Genomic DNA, 16409 nt, shown 5'->3' with positions numbered 1-16409 from the left:
ACCAAGGATTTAAAGAAATGCCTTAGGTATAAAAAAACCTTTTGGATGGTCTAAATATCATAGAAGCAGGTTGTAGAATGAGATGAGTTGGCTGCACGTGAACAATTGCTGTTCATAGGAGGTTTCACAGCTTGATGGCATGTGAGGTTACAGGATTTTAACAATTAACTAAAGTAGTATAATCATTGTTAATATTAAAAATTTCTTCTTAATCTAAATATTAATCTGCAAAGCTTATTTGAAAATAGCTGAAGATAACAATTAATTCATATGGGGTAATCACCGGAAGTCCTCAATTGTTTAAAATAACTGAGGGACAACTTTTCTCTGTCATCTCTGGCACCAGGGATTATCACAGCACTAAAATAATGAAGGCAGAAAAGTGACAGAGTACATGCACTAGGCAAGTGCCTGCAAGTATATGTGCAAATAAATCTATCCATAGGCAGCAAAAAGAGCAGCCGCTTCCTGATTTGCGCAAGGTCTTTCAGCTCCTCCTGGCATGTTCACTCACTGCAAGAAGGACTAGTAGAACTGTCTCTGTTACACTCAAGACTGCCAAGCTCTACAGAGGGTAACATTTAAGAGACAGCAGTTGCTGCCATGGCTGCAAACTTTGTTTTCTCAATACTGGTCTCGGATAACATTGAGGCCCAGTCATCCTCTTCTCAGCAAATCGCTACCCGATTGTGTTTCTGACAGCATTCCACTGGTGGTTCCAATTCTTTCCAGATCAAAGTTCTAGCTCATCATGGCAGAAGGCAACCTGATACTTTGGCCCAGCTCCAGCTGGCACAGGACTGCCAGGCGAGGGGAGGGCCTCAGAGATGGGACACTTTTTGTCAGCACCTGTCCCAAATTACTCTGTTACAGAAAAGTGCTTTGTTACAAAAGAGATTAAAAAATGCACAGTCCCTTTATCAACATCAGTTCCCTAATCCTAGTCTCCAATTTAGCACCTGCTCCACCATGCACAGCATTATACAGTGTGACTTATTATTAGCTATTATTTTCCATAGCACTCTGCTTAGCAGGGGCTGGGGGAGACACCACAGAAATTCTGAGACTGAGGTACAGGAAAGGGAGATGAAACTGCAAGTTTTATGGTGTGCTGCAAGCATGGCCCAGGCTGAGGGTCTCACAGGCAAATCCCTGGGAGTGAGGATGAAAACCTACTACTGTAGATGGGATGTAGATGCTATTTAGATGTGATGTTGCATTTGGAAGGAGCAGGATTGCCCAATGCTATGGGAAGATGACAGGGCTGCATTCAGCACTGTGACACCCCTTCAGGCTGCGACACTCTTGCATGCTCCCATAGCTGGGGAGTTTTGCCCAGGGAGTTGCCAAGAGATACACAAATCTCCCCACCAAAACAGCCAAAATTTTGCTTCCAAATCAGCTATTTATGGTTAATACTGCCCCTCTGCTTTTGTCATTATTCTAAGAAATACCTGTGCCAAGCTTATGTAGAGCTATGGGAACATTAAGTGAGCTGTACCGTGGTATTCTTCCTCATGCCTTGGGTATAATGTACTGCTAGGTAACCCACTATCCCACTTTGCATTCCCAAAACACTTCATAAACTTCTCCAATTTCCATTACAGAATTCATTAGGATTGTTCAGCTGTTTATCAGGCCAGGGCTTGATAGTGGCTTTCCTGTCTGATAATACTGGTTGCTGAGCTCCTCAAACATCCTTCACAAACCCTCAAGCACATTGCTGTTTGTGATACAAAATTTCCACCACTTGGATCACAGCCTAACCAGGATGTCTGCTTGTCTCTTTACCTGACTGTGGCTCCCTTTTTCCTGAACACTGTATTCTTCTGGCTTGTTACCCTTCCCAGATTGCTACAATCTGTCCCTCTCCTTCTCATTCTATAAAGAACCAATTTCAACACGTCTTCTCTTGGAGGGAAATCTCGGTTGTGAAAATGTGCTAGCAATCTGTGGTAAAACTGTACAAATTTGATATAGTTCCAAAGAGGGAGTGATCAGCTCTTGTCCTTCAGCTGGAAAATTTTAGCTGTTGGTCGCTGTGGAGTTTTGGCCTACATGACAGGTGGGACACATTGGTTTAATGAACATTGGCAATAGAGTCAAGTGTCTACAAAGGGTATATGAAGGGTAGTCATATAATCTCTATAATATAGTTTCTGAAAGGTTGAGAAAGGCTTCTACTGAAGACACAATCCAGACCTTGCATGTTGCCATTAAGCATAACAGAAGGAATAAGCTCAAGCTTTTAAACAAAGTAAATGTACATGCTTTACTAGTAAGTTAGAAGATAACAGGGTAAATTCTAGTCTCAGCTACAATACTATAGTAAATGTGCAGTCATTCTATCTATTCCTGTAGAGTTACTTGAGATTTACAGCTGTGTCTCTAAAGTTAGAATACAGCCCTTACTCTTGAAGATCTCATATATCAGATTTATTACAATGTTTTTCCACTTAACTCCTATTGAAAGACATATCTTCCTTCCTTCCTTCCTTCCTTCCTTCCTTCTTTCCTTCCTTCCTTCTTCTTTCTCTTTTCCTTCCTTCCTTCCTTCTTTTTCCTTCTTTCCTTCCTTCTTTTTCCTTCTTTCCTTCTTTCTTGCCTTCTTCTTCTTCTTCATCATTTTTTTTTTTAAAATATCTGGACATAAGTTAAATCAAAGCCCCAACGCACTGTAATAGGAAGGGATAGGGAAACTGTGTATGTGAGAATAATTTTGGGAGGGGCATGCTATAAATACAGAAGAGGGAATGTTAACAGGGAAACTAAAAATAAATGGGGTGGTACAGATGAATCTCTGGTGTAACTCCCTTGACCTCACTGGAGTCACATTTTGTTTCCACTGAAGCATTGCCTTCAACTCTGGCTTTATATGTAACCCTTCATATATCGCTAAACATGCTCTAATGCACTAGTTAGGTTCTCTTTAGTTCAAAAGTCCTGAGCAGAAAGAAAAAGAGAACAGATCTCAGCTGTTTATGTATTTTCAGTCATGGAACTACTTAGGACTGTGCAGGGAGACTGCCTCTCAACTATAGCAACCACCTAATAACAAGAACACCAGAACATTATTTCTATATGTAATCTTCAGTATGAAAACATATAAAACCTTATGGCACATATTAAAGGACATTTCAATATATTTCCAGAAAACAGCTGTTCAAACAAGAAAAGCAGGGAGGGAGAGGCAGCTCCCCCTGTATCCCACCACTGTATCAATGTGATTATTTTTTCTTAAATTCTTCAATTGTGTTATCAGTGAAGAAAAATGGTGCTCTAGAATCAGGCCTCTTGCCTCAGTGCTGTATCAGCATGTGCCCAGACAGTTGTAAAGAAGGCAGCCAGAAGAATGCATCTCTTTGTCTGTTTCTCTGCCCTACGATATGCCCCTCAGCAAAGAAATGTTTAAGATTCTCCTGATGGAATTAGACTAACATGTCTTCCTCATCCTCCAACCTAAATCAAGACAGAGGATGAGGTCTTTCTTGGATTTCTGGTTTTCAACTTTCCCGTAAGAGCTAATTTTTTCCAGGCCTCCTCCCCCACATCCCATGCATTTAGAAGGGTGGGGGTTTTGTCCACAATCTGCAGGGCAGTGCTGAATTTCGCAGTTCCTTTACCTCTATCAAGTACTGAGGCAAGAACTTAGCAGCTTTGTTCCAAAGCAGCACAGGCAAGGAAAGCCCGAGAGCTGATTAGCAGAGCAGAACAGCAGGCACTCAAAGGCTGTTATTCTGAAACCAGTGGAACATATATTACATTTTTTCACTCTACTTACAACCTGCTTACAGTGTAGACTGGCACTGGGCTGTCCACACGAACAGTGACTCTCAGCGAGGCAGTCCGTGTGGTCAGCAGTATGTCTGCATGGGAGCTTGCAAGCAGAGGTGAGCTCACTCTTCTGTTACAATCAAACTGGAAGCTCTATGAATGTGATTTCCCAGAGCCAGTCTCTGAGAGAGATGAGATGTTACCTTAGTAACACTGGTCAGGGCCCGTAGTCCACCATTCCTCAGAATATGTACAGACTAAACTAAGCTCTCCTTTGAAATACCTGGAGCTATGACCACAGAAGTGTCAAGATTTAGAGAGCCAGGGGGCAGATAGAAGTCTGGCTTGCACTGCTACAGAACATGCAACTTTGTTCTTAAGATTTTTGGCAGTCAACAGAAACAGTTGGGATTGTACAATGCCTCAAAAGTGAGTATTTACTTCAGTGAAGACTCCTCTAACAGGAGCCAGGTTTTAATCCATTATTAGTCACTGTGAGTGCTAGAAGGAAAGCAAACCAAAGAGTTTATATATGCTCATCAGCATCCCCTTCTAAGCAGATGTCTTTAGAGTAGGAAACTGCAGGTGAGATGTCAGGAGAGGCCTTTCTGAGCTTGGGAAAGGTCAGCAAACCATCTGTCTGGGCTCAGTAACAATAACAGGGCCTGTAAACAAGCAGTAACATTGCTCTGTAATGACACCCCCAGTGAATTATGACCAGCAGGGGCTACGTGAAAGCAGGAGAAAATAAAATGTGGTAATGTGAGCCACAGCTTGGACATTGTGCTCTTTTCGGTGGAGGGATATTATTTTCACCAAATACAAACATGCTTAGTATACAGCCCAGAAGAGGGAAATGGTGCTATTACTGGCATGATGATCTGATGTCTTTATGAAGCTGTGAGCTTTATAAAAAGTTGTCCAATGTGACTTAGAACGGCCATATCACTTTGCGTGTATTCAACAATGTTCATTGAAAAACACTGAGATCAGAAGGCCAGTGATTACAAAGATTCATTTTGAATAGATGTGCCAGTAGAGAGATTCTGGTAAACAAGTAGTTAATCCAAATGCAATTTCTTTCCACCCCAGCTCTGAGCTGCATGGAATTTTACTGGATGCTTGAACTGAATGGCATTGAAATAGGGGTCCCAAAAAGAAAACACTGCAGAATAAGTGAGTTCATGTGTATGGCATGAACATTTCTGGAAAACAGGCTAGAATGCAAAAGCCTGAGAGAATTGCATTTGAGAGTTAAGATTTGGCAGAATTAATACAACCTTGAGATTAAACAGAGGTCAGAATAAAGTGGAGAGAAGTAAAATCTGCAGCTAGATCTATAGCCAGCTGAGTACAAGAATTGAAATCAGTCAAGTTAAAAAAAAAAGAAAAAAAAAAAGAAAACTCATCTCACAGTTTGTTTTTCTGCTTTTAGTGAACAAGATTTTATCTCCAGGATATGAGGCTTTTTGTAGTACACTCTACCAGGAGAAGAGGTACCTCCCATATAGTGAACAGCCGAATGCAAAGAAACATGAACTCTAGGAACTAGATACTTAAAACGTCACATCAGAGTGCAGTCAGGCTGTGATAATCACTTATGGAAAATATTATTTTTGAGAAAACTAACCAGTTAGGTTTCTTTAAGAGGCGTGTTGCAGGACAAACACCATATGGACCTCAGTGACACATCCCTTTTGCATCTCAAGGGATCCAACAGAATTACTTGGTGCAGGGTTAGTTCCAGTCTCCTTATGTTTTGCCTTGATGATGAGTACACTGAAAGGGAGAGACAAGGAAAATCTCATGACCCAAATAAAATCCATCATTTTCATTAGGACACTGAGCACAGTCAAGTATTCCAGAGAGTAGCACCAAAAACAGGTATCAGGTCACCTCCCTTGAGCAGCTCTACAGCAGCCGATGGAACTGTTGCCTCAGTGGGGCAAATCTTGGGGCGGCTGAGAATTACAGTCCAAATGCAGTAATCTTGCATACTCTCCTTCTCATCTGCTCCTTATCCCTCCTTATCTCATACAGAAGACTACAACCTAAGAGCCAGGAATCTGCATATTATGCCACAGTGAAGAATGCAAATCTATTCCTTTTCAGAGGTACTTACTGACCTAATCAAACATGCAATCAGAGTAAGCTAAAAAGCAGAAGCCAAGTGCTAGAGCAATGGGGCTAGAGCTCTCTGAAAACAGCCCCTGTCAGACTGCAGGACATCTGAGTGGGTTCTGTCAACAGAGGCACCTTTCTTTGGACAAAACACAGAAGCAAGGAGCCTGCCCTGCCACATTTTTCAGACACTGTTACTACTTCTATTTTGGTTCACCTGCAATTTGGGAATGACTCTATTCTGACAATCTAAAATTTCCCATTCAGCCTTCCATTATATACAGTGTCCCTCAGCCTGCTCCTGAATTACTGATTGTTGTTAAAGATCTGCTGCACACTATCTCAGAGATAGCTGTATCTCATTGAGGCGCAGGGATATTTCTCTCTTAACAAGCAATTTAGGGAAATTTCAGCTCTGGAAAGACATATGTTCCACACTGCAAGGCAAAAGACATTCTGAAGGCTCTCAGAAGTAGCCTCTGCACTGCTTAAATATATCAGGGACATTATGAAAGTTAAAGTAATGCCTATAGGTCTCACCTACTGGATTTTAAACCAGATGGGATAATTAGATCACCTCATTTGCATTCCCAGCTGTGCTCCGTAGCCCACTGACAGTCAAAAGGGTGACAGCAGGCCCATGAAACAGTCTCAGTGTATACAGTTTTTACTTCAAATTTAAGAGGAGTAGTGAATTTCATTCAGTACTTAAAATTACCTCCTACTGCATGCAGGGAGTCCCTTTTCATGTGTATTTCATTAGTTGGAAAGATGGTTTGAGAAGACCACAATAAACAATTTGGGGGTTGAGGAACTCAGAGTGGGGATTGGGGACACAGGCTAGAGCTGCTGGCTGGAAGGAGAGCTTTGTAAATTTTGTGGTGCTATGGAGGTGGACAGATGGGAAGCTAAACCTGATGGTGAAATGCAATGTAACTACCATCTGCAGCCCTCTGTAAGCATGATACTACAGCTTTTTTCTCTGGAAGAGAAAAAGACAGAAGGATGGACAGATGGGAAACTTCACCTTTGCTAGGTGCGCTTACTAATGGAATCTGGATATCTAAGAGGCTGAAACAACATGTGAGTGAATTCATCCTCATCACTTAATCAGCACAGCTGCAGAGTTGACATGCATGGAAACGGGGCTAAGGGAAGCCCAGAAGCATCGACAGCCACGAGCATGCAGGAACGAACTCGTTATCCGGGTCTCAGGCCCCGCCCGCGCCCCCCTCCCGCCGCGACTGCGGCCGCGCCCCGTTCGCGGGCGGGGCACACGCGGCGCCGGGGAGCACCGTGGCGGCGAGCCGGGCCGGAGCTTTCCCGCGGCGGCGGTGGCGGGTGAGGGCCAAGGCCAGCTGAGGTGGAGGGTCGGGGGGCGGCCGTGAGGCGAGCGCGCCCCTTCGAGTGGCCGCGGGTGTCGGGCTGCTGCCTGCCCGCTGAGGCCGTCGCTGCGTGGAGGCGGCGGTGCGGGACTCGGGGCGGCGGGGGCTGGGGCCCGGCTCGGCCCCGCCGGGCGGGGTCTGCGCGGCGCCGCGTGTGCCGCAGCGCGGGTCCGACTTTGCCTTCGCCGTGTGCCGCCTTTAGGGCCCCGGGTCTTGCCCAGCGCGGGCCGGAGCGTGCGCTCGCCCCTGCAGCCGCAGCCTGGAGGAGCGGGGCCGCGGATGGGCCCCGGAGCGGGGTTGCGGCACGGCGTCGGCGGGAGGTCGGCTCCTGTTGTGGCAGGCGTGGCCCGGAGGACTTTTAGAGGTGATTCCCATCATCATGGGGGCAGCCAGAGCCCCTCCAGGGCTGTGTGAGGGCACCAGGCTGCTCCCTGGCGTGTCTGTGCCTGGGCCCGCGTGCCTGGAGCTGGGAGCGTCCGTGGGGCCAGGTAGAGCCTGCAGGCGCCGTGCTGACAGCTGCGCTGAGTCCTGTGAGGTGCCTGATGTGTGCTTTGGTGTGCCCCGAGGCCCTTTGTTTATGTTTTGGTTTGCCCTGGAGCCCTGTGTTTGCCCTCTGATGCCCTCAGGGGCCTTCAGTTCACATTTTGGGTTGCCCCCTGGGCCGGGAGAGGAGCTGTATTTGGGGCAAGCTGGCGCCGGGGCCGGTCCGAGGCAGGGGAGCTGCAGCCGAGCACCGCCCGCTGGACGCGGCAGGGCGGCTGCAGCGCGGAGTAGGTGAGCAGGGCGGGGGGGAGGAGGGCGCGCGCTGCGGGTCCTACGCGTACCCGCGCAGATGGAACGCCCTGGGCAAGGCGGCACAAGCGGGGCGCGCCGGAGCCGGGGGGAGGGGCGGTGCACCGGGGCCGCGGGGGGGAAGGAGGTGCGCCGGGGCTGTGGGGGCCGGAGAGAAAGGGGGTGCGCGGGGGAAGGAGGGGGGCGTCCTGCGCCAGATGGGGAGGGTGTCTGGGAGGCGGAGGAGGGACACCAGGGGAAGCCCTAGGCAGGATTGTGGGGAGGGGGGCGGGGGGGCACAGGCAGTGTCGGAACTGACCCGGAGCGGGTCGCGGGAGGGGCCACGGACGGTATTGGGGGACGGGATGGAACGGAATCGCCGTAGGGTCGAACTTGAGCGAGCGCTGCGGGGTACGGGCCCCCGCGGCATGCCGGGAGCGGTAGTCTTCCGGCACGGGCTTCCTGTCGACCATGTTTGTGCTTCGCGCGGCATGCCGGGAACGGTAGTCTTCGGGCACTCGGCATCCGGGCAGCCATGTTGTGCTCTGCCACCGAAACAGGAGACGCATGCGCGCTCCGCTACGCCGTGCGCATTGTTGCCATCGCGTGTTGAACGTGCGGTAGTGCACCGGAACGGGGGACGCGCGTGCGCTCCGCCGCGCTCACCGCTGTCCTCCGGTGTCGAAAGGTCGGTACTGCACACGAACATGGGCTGCGCACGCGCACTGCGCTCCGCCGCGCTCACTGCTGCCCTCGCGTGTCCACAATCCAGTACTGCCGCCGCGACCGGCCTCCACCGCGGGCGGAGAATGCGGCCAGCAGCCGCCGCACGCGCGTGCAGCGCTGCTCACCGTCGCCGCTCCTCTCCGCTGCTTTGGTCACGGGTAAGCGCATGGGCCCTGCTCCTTGCCCCTTCCCGGCGCTCGTGGACCGGCAGCGCAGGGAGCTTTCCCTCATCGCTGCTCCCCAGCGTCGCAGGGACGGACGGTACCGTCTGGGAGCTGCTCCGCGGGACCCTCGCTCCAGGGCAGCCCCAGAGCCTACGCGCTGATCGCTGCCAGTCTCTCGGGCACGGGCAGAGCAGCCTCGAGGCGAGCCCCGCGGTGCGGCGGCGAGCTGCGGTTCGCACGCGGGAGCCGTTTGGAGGCAGCGCCGCAAGCAGGCGAGGTGCCGCTCTCCCTGCCTCTCCGGTTGCGGCCGCAGCCGGCGCGTGTGCGGTGCTCGGCCACCGAGCTGCTGCTGCGGCCGCGCCCCGTTGGCGAGCGGCGCGTGTGCGACTCCGGGGAGCAGCATGGCGGCGAGCAGGAGCGGAGCTTTACTGCGGCGGTGGAGGGTGAGGGTCGAGGCCCATTGAGGTGAAGGTTCTCGGGGCACCCATGAGGCGAGCGCGTCCCTTCGGGTGGCCGCGGGCATTGGGCTGCCGCCTGCTTGCTGACGGAGGTGGTGCGGGACTCGGGGCGTCGGGGGCTGGGGCCCGGCTCGGCCCCGCCCCGCCGGGAGCGCCAGGCAGGGTCTGCGCAGCGCCGCGTGTGCCGCAGCGCGGGTCTGACCATCCCTTCGCCATGTGTTGCCTTTAGTGGCCCGGTTCCTGCCCGACGTGGACCAGAGCGTGCGCTTGCCCCTGCGGATGCAGCCCGTAGGAGCGGGGCCGCAGGCGGGCCCTGGAGCGCTGCTGAGTCCTGGGAGGCTTGAACCCTCTGGAGCAAACCGGCTGAAGGTGAACTGGAGTCAGGTACAATTAGCACAGCCCCAAGTTATTCCCTTGAGGAGTGTGGCCAGGGGAGGGAGCAGATGAATAGAAGAAAGACGCTCCCAGACACCTTAAGGGCCCCCCCCCCCCCCACTGCCAGGCACAGCCTGAAAAATGTTGACGGGTGGAGGCACAGATGCCAAACTGATTTTTCTCGCTCTTTGTCTGAGCTGCCTCTCAGAACCCTCTGTATGTGCAAGATGTGGCTAGTGTGGGATAGCTGTGCTGTGCACGGTGCTTAAGGGGAGCATTAACCTAAAACGTCAGGCTAAGGAATTGCCTTATTATATAAAAGGCTCGCGAAAAGCCTAAGAGAACACTGATGGGCCCTGGGAAGCCCCAGGAATGCCACAAAAAAGAGACTGACTTTCAGGCATCTCCTCAGAGCAGGAGAAATGTCTTACTCCAGCCTGTGGGAGAATGGGTGTTATTAATTACCAGCTTTCCTTAGCAAAAGCATTGTGAAAGCAGACGGGACTAAAGCAGATGCGTAGCAAGTTACGGACTCTATGCAAAGTTTAAACAAACAGCAATCTCCTCTTAAAGTAGAAGCAGTTTAGTCCTAAGTAACAGATGAGTGTAGCTTTGAGTAATGTGAGGAAAAACACCTATGTCAATCATGCTGAAAGCCTCGGGGAAGTTGTGTCGAAAACCTGGTACTCTCTTGGCCTCATGAGTCTTCTTGGTTTGTTTGGTAGGGTAGTCCCCTGAGAGGGGACATCTTGAAGAGAAGCAGCTAGATCTGGTGATCTAGCTGTTCGTTTTGGTCATCACCTGTGAGGCAAGCATCCAAGCGTAAGGGGAATCTGGGAGCTGTATCAGCAAGGTAATAGGTCTGAAACAGAGACGGGCACCTCAAGTGCTATCATTTTTCTGTGTCATTAAAGACCGAGGGAGTTGTCGGTTAAGGGGGTGTATGCAAGGGTTTGAGAAAGGATACTGAACAGTAACAATAATACTGAAGCAGGATAAAAACAAGGTTTCACGGAAGATGGTGTAGGTAAGTATTAGGCGATGTGCCTGCCTGTTTAATAACCTAGCTCTAATTGCTGTATACCATGTTTCCAAACTGTTTACCCTATAACATATGATGCAAAGTGCTGTACTGAGACCTTTTCTTTAAGGGGGGGGGAGAAGAAAGGAAAAGAGAAAAGAACACAGTAAAGAGAAAAAGAACATGCATAAATACTTTCATTGCCTTTCACTGGGAGTAAAATGCTAGTTTCTTTGTTACAGAGCTGGAACCAATGATAGCAAATGCTGACAGAGGGGAAACCTGAACAAGCAGTCTGTTATTAATTCCTAAGGGATGGGATGAAACAAGGAAGCAAAAATGCAGTGGACCCTTGGTATCCCCAGCAACTGCTAAAGAAGGAGGTGTTATGCCATGGGCAAGTAAGGTAACTATTAATAATGACTGTTAGTTATTTTGGCCTCCCAGAGACAGCACTGAGGGCTGAGTAACCCTTTCCTACCCTGCAGATATCGTTAACAGCATCTGCCTTAGTTTTGCTTTGGCTGTTTCTATTTTGTTTTGTTATCATACATGCGTAGATAGAAAGGGAAAGATACAATACTTACTCTTTCAGATCGGTTGCCCCAGCTGAAGTTGAAGAGACCAGAAAAAACGTAAGCAAGCTGAAGTGATAAAATCAAATGGAACCAACTGAGAGTTGTCTCCATCTCCCACAAAGGAGGACCCATTACTCCTGACTAGGAAGGATCGCCATTAAAGCAATGGGAATAACAGATCACCGATGTATAACAGAAGGTCTGTCTGCTTTACAAGAAGTATGCTACGTACGTGTATTTCTGCGTGTGTGACATTATATGTCTACGAAACATCCTATTTTAAAAGCTACAAGACAGTAAATTAATTAGCTTAGGGGAACGATGGTCAAGTGGCCAGAGTTACTGAAGAAGTGGGGGGGGGGGAAGAGAAGGGGAGAGAGAAAGCTTTTGAACTGTAAAGTTAAGAGATCATTTTCAGAGGGCTCAGTTAGTGCAACCCCAAGTTAGTTACCTGGCAATGGTATTTGGGGAAAGAGGAAGACAGTAGATAGAGGATATATTAAAGCCTCGTGGAATTAATAACCATCTCCTGCCCTCAAATTCTCGGGACAAGGCAAGCCTTTTTCAGTAATGCTTTCCGCATCTGCTGACTCTGTGGGAGCAGCACCATTAGAAAACAGCAGTAAGGGAAAGTGGGAGCCAGTAGCACCATCCTGGCATCCCCTTTGAGGCCAGAACACAAATTCTCTGTAAGAAAGACCATTTAACAGCAGTCTGGGCTGTAATTGTCTTTGAGGCTTCCACCTTTGATAGCACAGGCAATCGAATGCGCTCAGGTCCTTCTGAAGTAGTAATGCCAGGCATACAAATAGACAGCAGGGGATCATCTATCCAAGTGGCTAAGTGGGCACTAATCTTAACGAGCCAGGGCAGTTACTGCGCAAGTCTCAAGCAAGACAGAGGAGTTCAGACAGACAGCCCGCTAGAACAGCATCAGCCCAGAGGGTTTGCTAGCTTCCTCATGAGCGCCAGGCATTGATGCATGTGGTCATTCGGTCAGACAGAAAGAGGTTTTGTTTGTTTGAAGAAATTTTATTTTGTCTTTACACCCTATAGCGGTAGTATTTATAAAATGTGTTAATCCTAGGCATTCCAATCGTCAGGGAATGACTGTATGCTGCCATGAAGAGCTACAGGGTATCGCCCTCAGACCTCTGTGAGTTATCACGTGTCAAGGGCGGCCCGGAAGATGCTAGAGGAAAGGTTCTCCTCCCAGTGCCGACAAGGACCCTTTGGCCATAGGAAGGTTGGCCTCGTCCTTACCGGACTTGTGAGTAGTAAGCCGGAATTCACAGACGGGCAAAGGAAGTGGGGAATAGCAATGGGTAGCCCAGTCACTATGGTGCTGCTGTTGCTAGCAGGGCCACCAGGTCAGGTGAAGCCTCAGCTGCCTGCCTGGAGCTGTATTTTGGTCTGTTTACCTGGAAGAAGCAGTGAGGCCTAAAATAAGAATTTTGGGGCGAGATGAGTAAGCCGGGACCCCACTGCCTTTTGCCTTGCTTGGCTGCAAGCAACTTGGGACCTCAGGATAAAAACTGTTACTGGGCTTCTGGGGGGGATCTGCGTTTGTCCAGGTTAGGGAACCATCATTAAAACTTCTTTTTTTTGGGGGGGGGGGGGAGCTTCTAAAACGAGAATCTCCCAGGGCCCTTCATGGTTTGACTGATTTGCAGGATAACCTTGTGAGGGCGAGCAACTTCAAGAGGAGCAGCTCAGCCCATTCTGTTGATTTCTGTTATACTCTCTTAAGGAAGTCTGTAAGTACAGAAGGGGTCTGGGAGGGCTGTACATGAGGGCAGGTGTGACATTCTTGCAATGAAATGGAGCCAGAGAGGGAGACTGAAGCAGCGCAGAGCATCACTCATCGTTGTGAAAACAATTATGGGCCTTGGACTAGGAAGCAGTTCTAGGAGGGCTGTGCTGTTGCTGGCCTCTCAGTAACTGTTCCAGCCTCTTTGCAGGTGCTGAAGCATAGTCTGCTAGTCAAAGGAGCATTGTCACAGTTGGGAGCTCTGCAGAGATCTGCAGCTGGCCATGGAACGTGAGCTCTGACTTGCAGTGTGGACACAGCTATGTCAAGGGCTTGCACTGTATGTGAGCAGGGCTGTGAGGTGGAAGGTAGATTTGCTGTTGGTGGTAACTGGTATCATTGGCTGTGGATGGTTGTCCTTGGAGCTGAGAGGACCAAAAATATTAACAGTCAGTAACAAAGATGCTTGCACCGTTTCAGGTACGTTCAGTGGTAGTGCAGCTTAGTGCAGTCCAGTGGCGTGATTCTTGCATGTGCTCACATTTGAATGTGGCTAAAATCAAGCCGCTAAACAGCAACTTTAACAGGACTGTGGTGCATGCCTTCCTGTTTTGGTGCCCTTCTAAATGAAGGGGAAACTTCTTAAGGTATGGGCAAAATCTTTGGCTTCTCTTTACTGTTTTCATGTTCATGGATGCTTTGGTGTTTCTTGTTTAAAGCTGAGGGTTTGAAGGTTTTCACTTAAGGTTTCTTGTTTAGTTTGTTGTTGAGGGTCTCTCACGCAGGGGTTGTGTTTTTATTTTGTGGGGGCTCAGCCTTTATCAGACAGGGGTTACAGTTTGGTCACTTAGCAATCATGGCACAGAATTTAAAATCCAACTTCATAAGTTTTAAAGCCTCAGCAACCATGGATTCTAAGATTTGGAGTTTGTCACTTAGGGTGGAGGGCTTACAGCTTACTGATAAATTAAGAGGGCTAAATCCTTAGACAGTAAACTGTAAGCCCTGAAGCCTAAGAAGCCTAAGGCTGCAAACACTCCTTTGGTGTCTGTAACCTTCCCCTGTACCTGGTGTTCATCTCAATGCACTGAGCTTGGGTCTGGGTTTGATGCAGTGCAGGCCCACCACACTGAGACTGGCAATGCAGTGGGTGAGCTGAGAGCTGTGCAAGTGTCCTGTAGGGCTCTAGTCTGGGATGCAAAAATACAGGCAGGTGAGATCAGGCATTGTCCTCTCAATTCTCAGAGCTGAATCCTGCCCCTGAAGGAAAAAGCAGAAGGGGTAGGCCATCAGCTACACAGACACCTGCCATGTCAGGGGCTGCAGCGGGAACTGACTCTTCCCCAATGAACGGATGGATGGACGGACGCTGGCGTGGTGATGACTCTTCAGGTGTCGTCTAGTAAGGGGAAGTGTGCTGGCACTGAGCTTTGTGGCAGACTTGCTCCCAGGTGGTATTTTTGTGCAGTAAAACAATAAACAGTTGCTTTATTCTTTGTGCTCATGTCTGTGGTTCTGGATGTCCCCTTGCCTGGAGATGATGCTGTGGGGAGGAGGTTACAAGCTGCGCCTGGGGCTGGGAGCTGGTACTTTGGAGTGCCTGTGGTTCACAGGGAACTCAGTGCTGTTCACAGGGCTGTGAGGAACTGCCCTTGCACTGCCAGGGCTCTTGGGGGTGATTGCCATTATTATGGGGGCAGCCAGGACCCCTCCAGGGCTGTATGAGGTGCCCAGACTGATCACGGATTTGCTTTCAGCACTCTGCAACATCCTTTGGGTGTCTGAGGCCAGGTCTGTCTGCCTATAGTTGGGAGACAGAGTTTCTGTGGGGTGGAGGGAGCCTGCAGGCACTGTCCTGTCCTTCATCGAGCTCTGTGATTTGCTTTATGACCCCACTGGTGTACACTGAGGCCCTTTGTATTTTAATTTGCCCCGGAGCTCTGTGTTTATCCTCTGATGTCCTAAGGACCCCTCAATTCACATTTTGTTTTGCCCCCAGGCCACCCATATGCCTTTTGGTGTGCCCTGGGGCCCTGTGTTTGCTTTGCAGCATGCCACAATGTTCTCTGTTCGGCCTTCTCCTCTGTCCCAGAGTTTTCTGAGTGCTTCTGAGGGTTCCCCAGGGCTCTCCTGATGCCTTCTGGTGCCCCCAGAGTTGCTCCATTTGCTCTTCCATTGCCTCTTTTTTAACTTTTATTGAACACACAGCTCTTGCTTTGTTCTCTTGTCCCCTGAATACTTCCTTTTCCTCTCTGTGCACCCCAGAGCTCTCCCTTGAGCTTTCAGGAAGCTGCTATCAAGAGTGGGGGTGCCTCTGCTGTCCTGGCAGTCCCAGCTGTCCCTGATGGGCTGCAGCTGTAGGCCCTGAGGCTGGGACAAGTGTAAGGTGTTGGGCTGATTGCAAGGGCAGGAAGTAGGCATGCACTGGGACCAGGGTCTGCATTTTGGAAAAGCTCACGAGTCAGTCCAGCACAATGGAGCTGCTGCCAAGCACTGCCTGCTGGAACTGGAACAGCAACTGCACCTCAGAAGAGGTGAGTGGAACTGGGGGGGTGGGGGAAATCCAGGCTGCGGGTCTCGCACATGCTGGGGGTCTTAGTGAATGGGAATGTCCTGGGCAACACGGCACAACCAAGGTGCACCAGGCTGGGGAAAACTGCACGGGGGCTGGGGGTGGCCTTGTATCAAGGACATGGTGGGGAAGAGCAGTGCACCAGGGCCATTGTGGGGGGGGGGGAGAGGTGGTGCGCTGGGGCTGGAGGAGTGAAGCTTGAAGGGGTTGCGCCAGGGCTGTGGTGGGGTTTAGAGCACATTCAGATTAGCGTGGGGGAGTCTGGGGTCAGATCAAGACCATGTCAGGGAGGGGCAGGAGGTATCCTGAGGGAAGCCCTGGGGAGGGTCATGCAAGGCAGGGGCAGTGTCAGAGCTGACCCGGGACCGCTGGCGGGGAGCCCCGGGCCGCTGCTGCGGATCGCGGAGGCGCGGACCGGGCTGTTCAGCGGTTTCTGGGTGCCGAGGCCTGGCAGGGGACAGAACGGAGTCGCCGCAGGATCAAACCTCACGGAGCACTGCGGCTGCCCGGCATGCCGGGAGCAGTAGGCTTCCGGCACTGGGCTTCCGGAGGGGGCCATGTTGGTTTGCGCGGTATGCCGGGAGCAGTAGGCTTCCGGCGGGCCATGTTGGTTTGCGCGGCATGCCGGCAGCAGTAGTCTTCCGGCACTGGACTTCCGGAGGGGGCCATGTTGGTTTGCGCGGCATGCCGGGAGCAGTAGGCTTCCGGCACTGG

General features: G+C 50.3%; 1 long non-coding RNA gene across 3 annotated transcripts; it reads left to right on the top strand.

Annotated features, from left to right (window-relative positions):
• The first annotated feature begins 7165 nt into the window (after window positions 1-7165).
• Window positions 7166-14619, top strand: LOC134149426 (uncharacterized). Of its 3 annotated transcripts, none has more exons than XR_009960415.1 (7): window positions 7166-7236; window positions 9629-9768; window positions 11038-11201; window positions 11391-11572; window positions 12461-12643; window positions 13047-13130; window positions 14369-14619. It is a non-coding gene; the product is annotated as an uncharacterized LOC134149426 (long non-coding RNA). The 3 variants fall into 3 exon arrangements; XR_009960413.1 differs by having other exon boundaries at window positions 9629-9783; XR_009960414.1 differs by lacking the exon at window positions 7166-7236 and adding an exon at window positions 7563-7644 and having other exon boundaries at window positions 9629-9783.
• The last annotated feature ends 1790 nt before the right edge of the window (window positions 14620-16409 follow it).

This window comes from Rhea pennata, chromosome 20 (assembly GCF_028389875.1).
Source record: "Rhea pennata isolate bPtePen1 chromosome 20, bPtePen1.pri, whole genome shotgun sequence".
NCBI classification, from domain to species: Eukaryota; Metazoa; Chordata; class Aves; order Rheiformes; family Rheidae; genus Rhea; species Rhea pennata.
Note: the sequence above shows the minus strand (reverse complement) of the source record. Positions and strands in the feature narration are given on the sequence as shown.